General features: G+C 41.6%; 1 protein-coding gene across 16 annotated transcripts in view; it reads left to right on the top strand.

Moving 5' to 3' along the window:
* SGMS1 (sphingomyelin synthase 1) overlaps positions 1-18,540 on the top strand; it is a 337,794-nt gene that overhangs the window by 273,512 nt on the left and 45,742 nt on the right. Inside the window, exon 1 of one of the 16 annotated variants that reach the window (XM_070057668.1) lies at positions 12,932-13,035. The exons of the other annotated variants lie outside the window; for them this stretch is intronic. The gene's annotated coding sequence lies outside the window, so the exon portion shown is untranslated. Of the gene's footprint in view, positions 1-12,931; positions 13,036-18,540 lie in introns of those variants that run through there. 16 annotated transcript variants of the gene reach the window in all.

Here is an 18,540-nt window from a genome sequence, read left to right on the forward strand (position 1 = left end):
GTCTGGAATTGAGAAAGCATGTTCTTAGCGTCACAAGTAGTTGGCCCCTTCTTCCCTAGTTCATTCACAGAATAGCTAGTGAGTGTCTGCTGTGTGCTGGGCAGTGTGGTTGCTCCTGGGGATACGATCATGAAGAGCACAACCAAGAGCTTCCCTCAGGAGCTTCCATTCTGGTAGGGCAGACAGATGTTCAGCAAGGACTGTGATACAGGTAGGAGTGCTGTGGTTCAAACATGTCACCCAAAGCTTATGTATTGGAAACTTAATCTCCAGAGGAACAGTGTTGGGAGAAGGGGCATTGAATAGGTGGTGAGGTTTTGTTTTTTTGTTTGTTTGTTGACAGGCAGAGTTAGACAGTGAGAGACAGACAGAGAGAAAGGTCTTCCTTTCCGTTGGTTCACTCCCCAAATGGCTGCTACGGCCGGCACGATGCACCGATCCAAAGCCAGGAGCCAGGTGCTTCCTCCTGGTCTCCCATGTGGGTGCAAGGCCCAAGCACTTGGGCCATCCTCCACTGCCTTCCCAGGCCACAGCAGAGAGCTGGACTGGAAGAGGAGCAACCGGGACAGAGTCCAGTGCCCAACCGGGACTAGAACCTTGGGTGCCGGCGCCGCAGGTGGAGGATTAGCCAAGTGAGCCGTGGCGCCGGCCTAGGTGATGAGGTCTTGAGAGCTTGCCTTCCTGAGTGGATTACTGCCAATATTGTGGACGTGAATTCCATATGAAGGCATGAGTTTCTGCACCCCCACCCCTACCACCTCTCTTTGTCTTTCTTCAATGGATGTTGCCACAGGAAGACCCTTACCAGATGCTAGTATCTTGCTACTGGACTTGCCAGCCTGGAGGAAAAAAATTCTGTTCTTTGTTAGTTAGGCAATTTACTCTATTCTGTTGTAGCAGCACAACATGGACTCGGGTAAAGGAAATGATCAGAGAAGGCCTAAAGAGACAGCCTAGGAGTGGAGGTCTTAGAGTTGAGCAGAAGCCAATCGTGTGAAGAATGAGATGATGGTGTCCCAGGTAGAAGTAATGACATGTTCAAAGGCCTCCAGGCAGTGAAGTGGGCTGGGATCAGTGATGGGTAGTAGGCTGTGTGGAGTGTGGTCAGGGAGGATTCAGCTGTCCAAAGGCAGAGGGTCTTGTACTACATGTGACAATTTAGTGCAGTTTTTAAAAAAGATTTATTTCTAGATTTTGTTCTAAGAACAGCAGGAGGTCATTGCAAGATCTCAAAGATTGGAAACGGCGTTTTAAAAGTTTTCTGGGCCAGCGCTGTGGCTCACTTGGCTAATCCTCCGCCTGCGGCGCCAGCATCCCATATGGGCGTCGGGTTCTAGTCCAAGTTGCTCCTCTTCCAGTCCAGCTCTCTGCTGTGGCCCAGGAAGGCAGTGGAGGATGGCCCAAGTGCTTGGGCCTTGCACCCACATGGGAGACCAGGAGGAAGCACCTGGCTCCTGGCTTTGGATCGGTGCAGCACCGACCGTAGCAGCCATTAGGGGAATGAACCAATGGAAGGAAGACCTTTCTCTCTGTCTCTCTCTCACTGTCTATAACTCTCTCTCTAACTCTCTCTCACTGTCTAACTCTGCCTGGCAAAAAAAAAAAAAAAAAAAAAAGAAAAGAAAAAAAAAAGTTTTCTGACTGCTTTACACAGTTAAGGTTTGCGTGGGGTGGAGTTTACCCAGGATAGTAATGAGGAAGCTTTAGTGGTGATTTCAGAGGAAAGTGGTATTAATCTGAACCATGGAGGCTGCATTGGAAGTGAAGTAGATGGACTTGTGATATATTGAAAAGTTAGAATCCTTTTGTGACACCGGTTACTTTCGATATGACTGTTTTCCATCTTTACCAACTGAATAGCTAAAGAATTGCATCATGCTCTTGTTTAATTTTTGTTTTTTAAACTGATGAGATTGTACTCTCCCCAGTTATTAGTGGGGTGTGTCTCTGTGTGTGTGTGGCCTATTTGTAATCTTTGTTGAAAGACCTTTTTCGTATCAGATTTTTAAAAGCTCTTCATATTGCAATTAAGGGCAGAATAAAATGGTTTATTCTGTGTGCAGTGTTTGTACATTTTCATTTTTTTAGATCTATGGTTTATACACTTGATATCAATTCTATGTTGCCATTAGAGATCTATTGTAAATGGTGTGATTTGAGTGAATACTTTTAAATATAACTCATTTTGAACCTTAAATATTTCAGCACAACATAACAGAGTGAACTTGTTTGAGGGTACTTTGAAAGTATTGTGGAAAATGGAGTTAGAACATGAGTTTATTTTGCTGTAAAATTTTTTGAAATCCATGCTTCAGAATGATCTTAAAAAAGTTTATGGAAAAAACATATTATTCAAATAGTGTACATGAGTTTCAAAAAATTGTCACACCAAAATAAGTTCATTTCTTAATTCCACATATCAATGAGCTTTTTAAAGCTCTCTCTAATGTTCAAAGCTTTTTAAAAGTATAGAATTCTTGGCTGTGCTTGTCGAAATCTTCTTTTTTTATTTTAAGATTTATTTATTTATTTATTTGAAAGAGTTACAGAAAAAGAGGAGGGGCCAGCGCTGTGGTATAGTGGGTAAAGCCACTGCCTGCAGTGCCAGCATTCCATATGGTCTTTATTTCACCCTCATTCATAAATGAGAGCTTTGCAGGGTACAATATTCTGGGTTAACAGTTTTTTTTCTTAAGGCTTAGAATATATCTCGCCATTCTTTCCTAGCCTGTAGGGTTTCTGATGAGAAGTCAGCTGTGAGTCTAATTGGAGATCCTCTGAAAGCAATCTGTTCTTTCTCTCATGCATACTTTAGAATCTTATCTTTATGTTTTACTGTGAGGTTAATTACAATGTGTTTTGGTAAGATCTTTTCTGGTCTTGTCTATTAGTGATCCTATATGCTTCCTGTACTTGGACGTCCCTTCCTTTCTCCAAATTGGGGAAGTTTTCTGTAATGATTTCACCCAAAAGGCTTTCTAATCCATTCTCTCTTTCATGCCTACAGGAGCTCTTAAGATTACCTGTATGTTGGGTAGTTTGATAGTATCCATTGATCTCCAACACTGTTTTTTTTGTTTTCTAATTTCCTCTTCTTTTTTTGTTGTGACTGTAAAATTTCCAGAGGTTTCTCTCCTAACTTGGATATTCTTTCTTCTTCCTCACTGATTCTGTTGTTAAGGCTTTCCACTGCATTTTTTTTAATTGAATTTTACATTTCCAGTATTTTGTTATTTAATCTCAATTTCACAAGAAAAAAATTTCTTTCATATCATGTATAGATTTCTTTAGTTTGTGGATTTGCTTCTGATTACTTCTAAGTAATCCTACAATCAATTTTGAATTCCATTTCTTGCATTTCATCAGTCTCTTCATTTTCACATTCTATTATTGAAGTGTTGTAGTCCTTTGTGGGCATCATGTTGTCTTCCCTATTCTTGTTTCTTGAATTGCTGCATTTATTTTTAGGCATTTATGGAAATACTTATTGTTTTTTTTTTTTTTTTCCTTGTGATGACTTTTATCTTTGGACTATGCTTCTGTGGATTAGTGGAGTGTCTGCTCTTTCAGTGAATACCCTGAGTGAGGTGTGTGCTGGGTATGGCCAGGGAGCTCTGTTCAGTGCTCCAGGGTGAGGGGAGTGTCCAAGGTGACTCCCAAATTAGGAGTAAATCTCTCTTTTTTTTTCCTTCTAAAAGGGGAGATTTGTTCAGCTCTGTTGGTCTAATCTCATGCTCACCTCCAAGGAGACCAATGCTTGGGCGCTAGCCCCGCTGGGTACGATATTCACCTCTTCTGCCACTAAAACCACACAAATGATCCGTGCAGTCCTTGGCGTGAGCACAGATCCTGCAGCAGTGATCCTCCCCAGGGAATCAGGGAGCCCTGAATGTGTTGAGCCATCCACAGTGACTGCCCGAAGTCCCAGCCTCACCCTCCTCCTTCACACACAGCCTCAGTGTTTTCACAGTCCCAGCACACAAGGCTGCCACAGTCACGAGCTCCCAGGCCCCTGTCTCCTCTTGGCTGGTTGTTGGGCACAGGGAGAGAAGCTTGTGCTAGTTAGAGGACATCAGTGCCAGGTGGTCAGGGAGAGCGAAACGTGCCCCCGTTTTTTTCCCTCTAGGTTGGCAGGTACACTGTCCCCCACAGGGCTGCACGCCAGACTTACACCAGGCTCTTCCCTCAGCTTTATCTGCAGTGGCTTGGGCTGCTGCCATCTGCCATCTGGTCTCACCTCACTATCCGGAGCTGGTGCTGGGGCTCTCAGCTGCTTGGTTCTGAGTTGTGTACGTCCACACCCTCCACGTGGATCTACAGTGTCCCTTGATTTGCATGGAGTTTCCTCTGCTGTTTTCTCCTTAACTCTTTCCTGAAATTGCACTTTCTCCACGTTTTTTTTTTTTTTTAACTATCTTTCCCCAGACCAGAGCAGTAAACTCCCTCCCTGTTCCACCATCTTGCTGCCTCTCCTGATCATTTTCTTATAAATTCTTTACAATCTGTCAGTCATCTTTGATTAGTTGCATGGTTTTAAATTTGTTGCATTAAGTTATAGTCAGAGACACCAGAGAATAAAGCTTGTTAAAATTTTGTATAAAAACAGCAGTAAATATTTATAGTGATAGGATAAGTCCTTCTGCTAAATTGTGTGCTCTTTAATGTTTATTTTGTTAACACCCTCAGCAGTCTTGTGGGAGGGCAGGATAGCTCAGAAGGGCATTAAGTTTGCAAGAAAAACTCGAAATGGCCATGTTGCTAATTATAGCCACTGGATGTGCGATAAGATCTTACGGGTATGGTGGAGATAGCATCAATTGATAACTAAGAAAACAGGGTTCTAGTTCTTGCAATTCCATTATTTAATGGTGTCATTTGGCCCAGGACGTTTGCTGGAAGTTAACTCCAGCATTGGTTTTAACTGGAAATGAGTGCTGGGATGTTATTTCATTGACTTTATACTGCCCCCTGGTGGTGATGTACCTTATTCCAAACCTGATGTAGTCCCTTCACAGCCTGTGTTCCATGCAGACCTGTTTCATGGATCAGGAATGTCCCTTCTGGGAAGTTAAGCTTTGCTGCTAGCAGTTGTCAGTCAGTTGATAAAGAAGGCAGGGGCTGGTGCTGTGGCATAGCGGCTTAAGCCGCCACCTGCAGTGCCGGCATCCCATATGGGCGCCAGTTCGAGTCCCAGCTGCTCTACTTCTGATCCAGCTCTCTGCTATGGCCTGGGAAAGCAGTAGAAGATGGCCCAAGCCCGTGGGCCCCTGCACCCATGTGGGAGACCCAGAAGAAGCTGCTGATTCCTGGCTTCGAATCGGCACAGCTCCACCCGTTGCGGCCAATTGGGGAGTGAACTAGTGGATGGAAGACCCCTCCCTCCCTCCCTCCTTCCCTCTCCCTCCCTCCCTCTCTCTCTCTCACCTCTCACCTCTCTCTCCTCTCCCCTCTCTCTCCTCTCTCCCTTCTCTCTCTTCTCTTTCTTCTCTCTTTCTCTGTCTTCTCTCTCTCTCTCTTCTCTCTCTCTCTCTCCCTCTCTCCCCCAGTGGATGGAAGGCCCCCCGCCTCTCCTTTTCTCTCTGTATAACTCTTTCAAATAAATCAATTAATCTTTAAAAAAAAGATAAAGAAGGTTGGTAAAGGTGGACCACAGAAGTTTGGGAGAAATAAAAAAAAAAATTCATGATTGCTTTTTACTTATAGGAGACCAGGCAACAGGAGGATCTGTACATGGTGGGAAGATGGCCATGGGTGCCCCCCAGATGTACACCAAAGTGCCATCAATTTAGAATTTACTCCCATTGAATGCTCTGTGATCTGAAAATAGTTTGAACTTTTCTGTCTACAAGATGAGTATTAGGAATTTATTTAGGGAGACAAACGTGGTTTCTCCTATGTGGACCTATGATTTGTTGCTAATTTTGAAACACAGTGTTAGTCCCAAGGGTCGTGGTCCTTAAATTAGATTTCCTTTCACCTCAGTGAGCCAAGTTTATTTTTGTCTGTGTAGTTTGGTCAACATTTTGTCTGTGAGATTTTGGTTAAGTTAGTGGGTATTTCTGATCCTCAGTGACTACAAAAACTGACTAAATTGTACATAGTACTTAAGAATTTTTTATATAAATCAAGAAATTATGTTGTTTTAGCCTTCTATCAATCTGTTACCTGCTCTAGGCAGTCTCCAATTTAAAAACCCGAAAGTGTACTTTACAATAGTTGCTTTTTATTATCTTTGTTAGACATGGTGACGGAGTACCCAAATCAGTCTTAGAAAGTCTCAGAGTTAAGCAGAGGCTTAACACCTGTCCCAGTCCATAGTTTTGTTTTGTTTTCTTTTTTTTTCTTTCTTTTTTTTTTTTTTACTTTTTAAAAAGATTTATTTTATTTACTTGAAAGGCAGAGCTGTGGGAGGAGTGGGGGGAGAGAGAGAGAGAGAGAGAGACGGAGGGAGAGATGTCGTTCATCTGCCAGTTCATTCCTCAAATGGCTGCAATGGCCAGGGTGTTGGGCCAGGCCTTATCCAGGAGCCAGGAAATTCTTCTTGGTCCCCACATGGGTCCAGAGGCCCAAGGACTTGGGCCATCTTTCACTCCTTTCCCAGGAGCATCTGCAGAGAGCTCTATAACTCCTCTGCTGCTGTTCTGGTCCAAGAATGTATCAGCATCTGCCTGGGAAAACCCTTCATGTGAAGTCTTTGCATTTGTGCCCCTTCAAGTGTGTTCTCCCAGGAACTGGACAGTGTCTTCTGCATGCTAATATGATCCCAATGCCCTGCTCCAGCCCCTGTTCTACTTTCTAAGAGATTTTTTTCAGCTTTGTTTCCTATTGAATTTTTCATATTTACCATGAATTTCTGAGATGGTTCTTTTTAGTATTCTTTGTCTTTCCTTTGGTATCATCTTGTTGCTGTTGAAAACCTAACTCCTTGGGGATATATTTCTTCCATTTTTCAATGGTTTTGTGTTCTTTTAATCTCTAGCTTTTGTATGCATTACAAAGCTAATGTCTGGATTTCTTTTTGTTTTAGTTGTAATTTGTATTTTGAAATAGGCACTAGTAAAGCTGTTTGGAAGCTCTCTGCATATGGGTTTCCTTTTTTTTTTTTTTTTTTTTTTGACAAGCAGAGTGGACAATGAGAGAGAGAGACAGAGGGAAAGGTCTTCCTTTGCTGTTGGTTCACCCTCCAATGACCGCCACAGCCGGCGCGCTGCGGCCGGTGCACCGTGCTGATCCGATGGCAGGAGCCAGGTACTTCTCCTGGTCTCCCATGGGGTGCAGGGCCCAAGGACTTGGGCCATCCTCCACTGCACTCCCTGGCCACAGCAGAGAGCTAGCCTGGAAGAGGGGCAACCGGGACAGAATCCGGCGCCCCGATCGGGACTAGAACCCGGTGTGCCGGCGCCGCAAGGCGGAGGATTAGCCTAGTGAGCTGCAGCGCCGGCTCATATGGGTTTCAACACAAGATGTTCAGTGTTCTTTGATCTTTCTCTTGGAAGTTACTCCAGGTGCCTAGTGAGATTGCAAGTGAGGGCAGATCCTACCCGAACATTTATTTGTAACTTGTACCCTTGTTTTTAGCAAGGGACCTCTGTTTTCAACTATGTTTGACATCCCCTATTCTAGAAACTGTCCGCTTCTCTTTCCAGATAGTCAGTTTCAGTCTTCTTTGGTGTACAGCAAAGGTGACTACCCAGCTGTGAAGAGGGAGAATCTAGCCACACCTTCCTGAATGCTCTCAGTCAATCCTTCTGATTTTAGCTCTGTTTCAAAAATTACCTGATAGCTTGTGGGCTCAGAAGGCTTCCCATAGCCTAGTCAGCGCATGTCAGGAGCCTCAGGTGATCACTGACATCAAACATAATAGTATTAATTGTTAAATTAACAACAGGAGTCACTGTGCCTTAACTTCCATGCAGGACCTCTGCCCTCAAAGCGGAGAGTTATTAGGAGAGTTAGCAGTAAAACTTGTTTTCAAAGATTGATTCCATTTTAGTGTATTCAGTGGAGGACATTCTTATGTCTCTAAGTTTTAGTTATGCCAAAGTGTCCAACCCCATTGCTTGTTTTCTTAGGTGCTTCTTTAATTAATGATAAAACATATTCCCAAATACTTACTTTCTTTTTTAATGTATTAAATGGAGGATGTTCTTACATCTCATAAACTACAGTTATGTCTAAGTGCTCACAAAAGATCTATCGTTCTTGGGTGCTTCCTTAAAGTTAATTGTGTTTTTTTTTTTTTTTAAAGGTGAAATTAACTTCGAGATGCAATGATTTTGAACAGCCCTTGTCTCAGCTGATGAGAAAGTTTTTTTTTTCTTTTTTCTTTTCCTTTTTTCATACAAATTGTTGAACTCTTTACTTACTATAAACTTAATCTTTGGTGTATAAAGTTAATTGAAAATAGATCTTAGTATAAAGTAAGACTCGGAATAAGAGAAAGAAGTAGAGGGGTGGGAGCGTGGGTTGGAGGGCAGACACAGCGGGAAGAATGACTATATTCCTAAAGCTGTACTTATGAAATGCATGAGGTTTGTATTCCTTAAATAAAAGGTTTCTTTGGGAAAAAAAAAAAAGTTACCTGATGCCACCCATTCCTTATCTACTTACTAAGGCTTCGGATACATAAATCCCATTGCTTCCTGTCTTTCCGCTTTGCTGGCTTCGGGTTCTTGTTCTTGGGTCTGCCAGATCACTCATCATGAGTCCACCTGCTTCCCAACTGCACAAGTTGTGTTTTTCCTCTTTTTACTTTGCCATTTTTGCTTTCATATCATTTCAGGGGAGTTTCCAGAGGCAAGGCACTTTTTTTTTTTTTTGAAATCTGAATCCTCTTTTGATGGAATGGATTCATTTTCTCTTTCTCTTTCTCCACGAATAAAGAAGATGGGGGTGCTGGATTGCTCCGGATCTTTGAGGTCTGGAAAAACTTACCAGTTGCCACTGTGTTTACATACTTACTATTGTTGCTGATGGGTCCTCCCCACTGACCTTCTAAAGGAAGCTTTGCTCTCAGGTCTTTCCTTCTGAGTTATCTGCGGGTCATAGGCTAGAGGAGAAAATATAGGATTTTCTTGTTCTGTCTTTAAATATTTTCTTTTTAAATCATGCCATGTTCTTTATGGTTTCAATTCTTTTATCTCATTGTTATATTAATTTCTCAGTCTTTTCGGATCTGTTTTCTTTCTTCAATTTCATGATTTCATAAACTTCTTGCTTGTCATACTAGCCAAATCTCTCCTGGTCAGTCATTTATTCATGACTTAACAATGTTCAACTCTCTATTCATCCCCTGCAGGGTTGCTTTTTCCAAGGGAGTCCTGTGAGCCTTGCTTACTAGGGACTGCAAGGAGCATTTTTGCATTTACACTAATTTCTTGGTATGAAAATCTCCCACCATATTGCTTTCTTTGGACTCTACATTGTGTGCCATATTCATTGGTCTATTTTTTCTGGTCTTAAAAGGGTCCTTGCTTTATTTAAGAGTCTTTTTATTATTATTATTATTATTATTTTTAATTTTTTGGCAGGCAGAGTGGACAGTGAGAGAGAGAGACAGAGAGAAAGGTCTTCCTTTCCATTGGTTCACCCTCCATTGGCCTCCGCGGCCGGCGTGCTGCAGCCGGCGCACCGCGCTGATCCAATGGCAGGAGCCAGGTACTTATCCTGGTCTCCCATGGGGTGCAGGGCCCAAGCACTTGGCCATCCTCCACTGCACTCCCGGGCCATAGCAGAGAGCTGGCCTGGAAGAGGGGCAACTGGGACAGAATCCAGCGCCCCAACCAGGACTAGAACCAGGTGTGCCGGCGCCGCAAGGTGGAGGATTAGCCTAGTGAGCCGCGGCGCTGGCCTACTTTATTTAAGAGTCTTAGTACCAATTCCCTTGCAGAATCTGGCCACAGGCCTTGTTCCCTGTCTGGTTGGAATATTGAGATCCCATCCCTAGCGCCTGGAGTTAAGGCTAGTGCCCCTCTGGACCCCAAATATTCACTTCTGTCTTTCCCACTTTGGCTTTTAGACTATTCTTTCAATACACAAGTAGTTTTTTTTCTGTATCTTGAAACCTATTATGATATTAAATTTTAAGCAAACATATTTATGTAGTTCTTTTAAAAATTTATTTATTTGTTTGAAAGGCAGAGTGAGTGAGCGAGAGAGAGATCTTTGATTTGCTGGCTCACTCCCCAAATGTTCCCAATGGCTGGTGTTGGATCAGGCTGAAGCAAGGAGCCTGGAACTCCATCTGGGTCTCCTGGGTGGCAAAGGCCCAAGCACTTGGACCATCTGCTGCTTTTCTGGGCACATTAGCAGGGAGCTGTTTTGGAAGTAGAGCAGTCGGAACTTGAACCGGCACTCATATGGGATGCTAGTGTCACAGGCAGTGAGTTAACCTGCTATACCACAATACCAGTGCCTAAACTTACCTTTAATTGCACTCTCCAGAAACTTTTTAAGTACTGTCGCAGAAGGTAGGAGAACAACTGGCAAGGTATGTGGCGAATGGTTTGAGAGATAGGAAGAACAACTGGTGAAGTGTACAGTGAATGATTTGAGAGGGAAACAGATGAATTGTGTGAGTATGGGTGTAACACAGGACCAGAGCTTAAAGGGAAAGACTGAAAGGTAAAGGTAAAGAGATAGCTGTATCACGGAAGGCCTTGGGGTCAGGCCAAGGAGTCTGAACATTGTCCCTAGAGTTGAGGGCAGCCACCACAGGTCTTGAGTGTCAGGTGAGGAGCTGGGATTACGCACAGCACCAAAAAGGCCCACCTGAGAACAGGATGCCAATTGGATTGTGGTTGAGCCAGGCTGGAGGCAAAAAAAAAAAACAAAACAAGCAAATGGGATAGGACAAGGAGTGCAGATTTGAGAGACCCTTCAAGGTAGGATCTCCAGGAATTAATGGTGGATTAGACATAGTGGGTGGGAGAGTGAGTGAAGTTGCCAAGTGCCGATCCATAGACCACATTCAGCTTGCATGTTTTTGGTTTATTTTTGTCACTTAGGAAAATGAAATATCACTGCATTGAGTATGGTTTTCCCTGTCCCTTTTGTTACTCTCATCACTTTTCCCTGTTCTTCTCTGTGACCAGCCTGACTTTCTGTGCCTGGTCCCTTGAAGGTATCCGAAGTTGACAGTCTGGTAGAATGACCTCCTTGGGCAGCCTTTTCCACCCTCCTTCCCCGGCCCCATTTTTGTCAGCTTGTCCTGGGAATGTGGGAAGAGACAGATGCCTAAAGACTAAAGAAAAGTTAAGGCAGGGAGACCTCAGTTGTCTCTCCTGATGCTGGCTCTGTCAGCATCTCCAACATCTGATTGCTATCTCCACTCTACCCCCAATCTCTTGACTGATCATTGTTGGATTTTTTGCAGGGAAGGGAAGAACAGAGCAAGGACTTGAACATTTTCTCCCATAGAGGCCTTGAAAAGCTCCAGTTAATATATACCTACTAAATTCCATATCAGATTTCTAATCTTCTTTGCAGCTCTGTGGGAATTGAGGGTTCCTTTTACTGTAGAACAATGTCAGCCAAGGGCACTGCTAATAGACCCCATGAGACTAGGGTGAAATTTCTTCAGAACAGCAGAGTAAAGTGTGGAACACATCCTTTACCTAAAACATTGGACTTCTCACAACCCTGATTTACTTTTATGACTAATTCAGAGGCACAAAATCTTTTTGTTCCAGCTAAATGAGTAGTAAATTAGAAGCATTTTAGCTTCCATTTTAAAATATAATAATGGGAAGAAAAGAAAGGAACAGAATGTTTATACTGGAGATAGAGAGTTTGTGTTAGTCTTTCCCAGGGTTCTCAGGGCAAATGAGATCAGCCTTGTGCACATCAGCTCGTGGGAGAGCTCATGGGATTTGGAAACACTGATTCTGCTCAAACATTCTTGAGTGCTGCTAAAAAGATCTGTGCCCAAGTTCTCAGATTAACTAGGCAAATATTATAATAGTCCTGCTGGTTTCGGACCCAGAGAGGCAGTTCGTCCATTGAATGAGAATAGATTATCCTCAGAGTGAGATCTAAGAGTGAAATCCTGTGGGAAAACTGTCATGATTAGTTATCAGCAGAGCTATGCAAAGTTGTCCTTATGGTAATGATGACAGAGTTTTTTCCTACTGTGTAATGACATGGGTGAATGGATATGGAAGAAAATCTAGATGACAGAACAGTTGTAATTCAGATGGTGTTTTTCGGGGGATATTTAAGACTGAAATTACGTTACGCATGTAGATTCAGATTTTAGCTTCATCTTTGTTGATGATTGGACTCAATTCTCAAGACCAGAATGAAGGATTTGGGAACCTAATTATGCACAGAGGGCAAATGTTCCAACTACTTAGAGAAATCTGAAAGCCCATTTCATATTTTTAAAGAAAGCTGTTGTAGGAAGCGCTGATTTTTATTTTTAAAACACAGCCTACATGTTTAAAAAACAGAATACATTTAAAAACACCAATCCCCTCCCCAGACACAAGTAATATACGTTTATCAGAGAAACAGAAAATACTGGGTAAAAAAAGAAATCAAAATTATTCATAATCTTATTACTCAAAGCTAACAGTTAAGAAGTTGTTATATAGACTTCTGAACTTTTTCCCTATGATATTTATAAAAATGATACTGTGTTTTGTAATCTGTTTATTCACTTAACAAAACTATAAATATTTATCCCTGTAAATATAGAAACACAGTACAATCTGTAGTGGAGCCTTAACATTCTATTGTGCAATGATATTCTAATTACCACCTTGGAACCTTTAGGTTGCTTCTAGATATTTTTAAGAAATATTTATTTATTTGAAAGGCAGAGTGATAGAGATCTTTCATCTGCTAGTTCACGCCCCAAAAGTTAGTAACAGCTAGAGCTTGGCAAGGCGAAAGCTAGGTGGTAGAAGCTCCATTTGTGTCTTCCATGCAGGTGGCAGGGACTCAACTACTTGAGCCATCATCTGCTGCTTACCAAGTGTGTTAGCCAGGACTTGGACTGGAAGCAGAGCAGCCAGGACTCTGGTTGGTACTCAGGTATGGGATGCAGGCATCTCAAGCAGCAGCTTAACCTGCTGTGCCATAATGCCCTTTGCCCTATTTTCTGTTTTTTTTTTTTTTTTTTTTTTTTTTTTTTGCCATAGTAGATGATTCTTTGGGCTTTCTGGTTACATGCATCCTGTCACAAAGTGATTCAAATGGAGGCTCGGATATGGAAAAGAATTAGCTGGTGTTTGCTGGTTAAGAACTCTGTGAAATGGACAAAACAGTTTTATATTTCATGCCCTTGGAGAATAATTAGAGTTATGATTTCTGGCATACAACATACAACTGGCATGGCTGATTTCTTGACATTATATCTATCGTGTCAACCAAAATTCATCTGTTTCCTTTTGGAACATTGAGGGCCACTGTATTCCAGGGGAAGTGCATATATTTTGGGAAAGGACATTGAGAGGAAGACTACCCATTGGGTAACTTACAGGGTGGTTTCTGAGAAGGAGTGTATTTCAGATATTGCAAAATCTGATGTTAAGCGTTATTAAGTAAGGTGTGGAGGAGAGCAAATGATGTATCACATGAGCCCTAACAGCCCAAGTAGACCAGATGACAAACATGCAGATTTGAGCAAGCCCTTCTCATATCTAAGCAAAGTAGGTCAGCATACACTTAGTTGAAGGAGCCTGTTCCATATGCAATGATTTTATTTACTAACCAGAGAAGGACTGTGGAATTGTGAACACTGCATTTATAGCAGTTTAAAATAAAGGGCAATTTAAAGGTTAAAGCATCAAAAGTAATCTTCTAAAGCTTCCTCCACTGCAGATTCAAATAAATTTGTAAGTTCTTCAGCTGAAACTGAGTGGTTGGTACTATAACCATTTTTGTTGCTCAGATACATACAGTTTTGTGGGCTCTGCATATTTAAGTTAACTCTCCAAATGCTGAATAACAAATTTATAAGCTTATTAGATTGGTTTGGAGAAAGGCATCCAGGAGCTATCCAAATTGAAATAGAGAAAAATTAAACACTTATCTCACGAGTATTTCAGTGGGCTGCATTGTCTTAAAAGGTCATTTAGCTTATTACTGACTTTTATAGAAGGTTCTAGTAAATGTATAGACCTTTATCTAAAATTGAAACTTTTACAATAGGGCAGCCGGGGTGTTTCAAAATAGCATCAATTCTTGATTTTTATTGCACTCTTGGCAAAGTACCCACAGATAGTTGTGTGTTATGAAGTCTGAGCAAAATGTTAATGCCCACCAAATTATTATTATGAGCTGTTAAAGGCATATGGATACTCTGTGTTAGCTTTGCTTTTGTTGTTAGAGATGGGATAGGAGAAGTGGAAAGTTCTGTTCACTGTACGTGTGCATCTAAGACTAACGATGCACTGCTTCCCACTTCTGTTTGTCATGATCAGCATTTAGAGACCTCCAGAACCCTGTAGTTTCCCTGCAGTTTCTTCACTGTCATGCCAGCTGTGTTTGCTTAGATTTCGGTCCATCATACTTTAGAAAATTATGTTAACTTTCAGTTCTTAACTTCATGGCACCCATTTCAAAAGTCCATTGAATCTTCAAGGAAAGAATAAGTTATGTTCAGTATAATAGTTTCTTATATTTTGTGTATTGATTTATGTTTTCCAGATCACCTTTAGGGACTTGTTCCCTTAACTGATAGAATGAGAGGCTGGAATAAGGCACTGGGGTTGGAGTACAAGTCAATGATAGAACAAGCATTACAGTGGGGTTTTCTGAGCAATTGCTCCATGGATAGTTCTAAGGCTTACTTTGTGACATTCTAATTCTCAAAAACTTGGGTTGTTTGTAATTCAGACAGTAGATTATTTTAGCACAACACTGTCTTATTTCTAGACAATGCCAGATAACAGGATAATAGATTGTTTTAGAAAGGATAAATCTTGATGGAGTTCCAGGCTGCTGGGTTTGGCCCATTGTGGCCATTTGGGGAGTGAACTGGTAGTAGGTGATCTCTCTTTTTCTCTCTGTCTCCTTCTCTGTAACTCTTTCAAAGAATTAAATAACACTTTCATTAAAAAAGGTGAACAAATATTTATAAATTATTTAATGATTTTGCTTGGCTATTTTTATTCCATTGCTAAAATAATTACTTTAACCTGTTTTTTAGTTTTAAAGGCCTTGTACTGACAGTTAAATTTAAATAACTCATACTCTGTCATGGCACATCATCTGATGAGTTTTTAATGTTAGGACTAAAATATCTATTTTAAGAATTGGAGCCAAATTGACTTGAGTAAATTTTCTTTGACTCAGTTGAAGCCAGATAGACAATCCTGCTTAGTTGTTTATGAACATGTGCTGCTGTTTCTGCCTCCTATCCTATAGGCTATCGCCGTTTTTAAAAGAACTTTTGAACTCTGTTTCTCTGAAGTTGTTGACTATTTTACAGTAGAAGCGTGCTAAAAAGCATCTTGAGTCTCTTGTAGCCTCAGGGCCAACTTTTTGCTGTGTATGAGATTTTAGATAATTTATAATCTCACTGGACTATTCTTTATCTCAAAATTATAGTTAAACAAGAGTCCCAGCACTTCTTATATCTCAAATTCTGTGATATCTGGGGGTGAAGAGTTTATGTACACTGTTTTTCTCTTTTATTCTTCCCAGTTCTGAGAAGTAAATCTAATAGTTTGGGCCATGTGTTATTTCTGAACATTCTTCCAATAATAAATTCAGTGTTTTTCTCAGTGATGGTGTAGTGGTTGTTTTCTGAACCCAGCCTCACATGCAGTCTGCTGGGTCTAGATGTAAAAATAATACTTTGCCTTTACCTTCTCATCCTCTCCCCCTTTCCTGCTCTGTTCCCGCTCCCTCTCCTCCTCCCCCTCTCCTGCTCCCCCCCCCCCTTCCCTCTCCCTGACAGGGGTCACTTAGGTGGACATCTGGGCACGGGAAAAGGAAATTGTGGAGTGGCCAGAAAAGCTTGTACAGAATAGAGCCTCGATTAAAGATGAAGGGAAGACTTGGGCCTTGTTGAGGAGGAGGAGATGGAGAGTCCAAAGTCAGAGGGATGCAAAGGGACTGTCCAAAGGAGGCAATGATTTTGTTGCCTGATTTAATACTGATGGGCGTCGCAAACTTATCTTGCTGTCTCTTGGGCATTCCTCTGGCTCTCTGAAACTGCTTGACAACTCACCTTTGCAAGATTAGTTGGATGCTTGCAGTGCCAGATGGATGCTTGATGCCCTACATTAAATTGTCTTTTCCTATGTGGTTGTTTTTTCTGCTTTAAAGTTTATTAGTCATTAAGAGGAGACTGTGTGACTGTTCCTCTCATCAGAGAGAAGTAAAATAGTGCTTTAGCCTAGGTCTAATTTCTGTGCCTCTGAGGGGGTTTCTTGTCCTGGCAGAGTTTCTATGAGGTCAGGAGAAAAATGAAGAGCTTAGGTGTTAAGCCTGTGAGTTCACTTCCTCTGGGCCTGAATGTTCCACCAACCCAAGATCTTGGGCTTGGGGTTACCTTGGCTGTCACTCAAAGCCTGCTGAGGAGAATTTAAGAAGATGCCTTGAGTCTGATGCCAAGGACATGCCCTTACCTGCAAGACCTTGTGCCAGGAGTGTCTTCTCGTCGCTCTATGGGCAGTACTGGTGGCACTAGAAGTGGTCAGAGGTTCACTCTGCTTATATATTTCCCTGCAGAGAATGCCTATCTTATTGTCCTTGACCATCCAGGTTGTTTAAAAGCAGTTGTTTTACCTCAGTGAATTTTCAATAGGTTTGGTTTGCTTTCCATGAGATTGTGAAACGCGTTGCTGGTTCTGTCAGATTCTCAGAGATGTGAGCACACACTGACTACCTCCTGAGCCCTGGACATGTGAGTCATGTGGTGGTGCTGGAGGTTATAGCTCTTCCACAGTTTTGCAGAGGTTCCTGGGGAAGTCTAGACAAACACCTGGCCACAAGAAGGGGTACTAGGGAGGGCACATGACACTGGCGATGCTCGCCAGAGGGAATGCCCAGTTCTTTTGTATGTCCTGGAATATCTTTGAAAACTGTTGCTGCCACTGATTGGTTGTTATTTGGATGAAGAAATGAGCAGGAAACATAGTGTTTGTCCTCATTCCATAGTCAAATTTTGGGGTTTAGTAGGGATGAGCCAGAGATGAAGATGTAAGACAGCCTTGATGGAATCAATTTGAGAAATCCTGGTGAGAAGTTTCTTTACTGGAAAATTTCATTGAGCTTTTAACATCCTATTAATGTACTGCTGTTGCCAAGAGAGATTTCACTGTGCAGTTCCTAGGCTTATTTGGCTTTAGTTTTTTTAATAAAGCATGGAACATTTTATCCGGTGATTACGCCACAAGAACTTACTTAAGGAGCCAGTGTCGTTTAGTCATTCTCAGCTCTTAAACCTTCAGATCTGTCCGTGCTATTTGTTTTGTAGTTAACGTTGATTATTTCAGCCCCTGGTGCTGAGGGTATTTTCGTAGTGAGATAGAGTAGAGAGTGGCTGTTGGATTTGATAGACAATTTGAAGAAGGAACAGAGTGGTATGTGTACCGGCAGACTCTTCAGAAGCACTGCTTTGAAAGCTAGGTTATGTTTCATCAGCTTTCAAATACGCTTTCATAGTTAAGCACTGACAACGCTGTAAGGGAAACATTGATGATCCTCCCCACTTTACAGGTGGAAAAACTGAAGCTTGCCTAATGGGTTATGCATGGGCTGCTGCCACAGGCCCTGTGCCATTAACCATGATGCTTTGTTGGGGAATCAGGGCTCTTGTTGTGAACTTTTCTTGTTTTTCATTTTAAAGAAAAATGGTTTGGACAAAAGTAGAAAACACTCCAAAAATCACCATCATGTTAACCTCAATTAATAACTGATGCATTTCTTTCCATTTGTTTTATGCACTGTTGAGTTCACCAAGTGTCAGTGTGAAAGGGTAATATATACTACATTTATAATATTTTTTTATAAATGGTTTAATCCTGCTTTTGGACAGCAGAATGTATTTGGTTACTGCCATATTATTGGCTGAGTATTTTAATAAGTAAAGTGAACCAAGAGTCAGAAATTTAACTTTTAATTTCCTTGTTCAGGTTCTCTGTCACTTGAAAAGTGACTTGAAATAAGGCAAGTTCCCTGACCTTTCTAGAAGTCAGATTCTTCATTTATAAATGGGGAGATAGGTCAGATCCTGGATTCTCAAACTGTGGTTCCACAGAAATCCTAGGGGCTGGGAGTAGAAAGATCAACAGAGCAGGCAGGACCTTTGCCCTTCCTTCCACCTGTCCTTCAACCCAAACACCTGCTCTGATAACCCTGCACAGTCAGGACCTGAGAACATCTAGAAAAGAGAATTCAATGATTTTTTTTTTCATAAAGGAGTACAGAATTATTGGGCCAAATAATCTTGAAGTTCAGTGTTCCTATTAATTTTCTTCATAATACTTGTGGAAAGAGAATTAAAAGATAAGTTTATTTTGGTGCAAAAAAGACTGAAGTGTACAAATAGTTTTTTGTTCATTATAAACATATTTCCTGAACTTT

Source organism: Oryctolagus cuniculus, chromosome 15 (genome assembly GCF_964237555.1).
Source record: "Oryctolagus cuniculus chromosome 15, mOryCun1.1, whole genome shotgun sequence".
Classification (NCBI taxonomy): Eukaryota; Metazoa; Chordata; class Mammalia; order Lagomorpha; family Leporidae; genus Oryctolagus; species Oryctolagus cuniculus.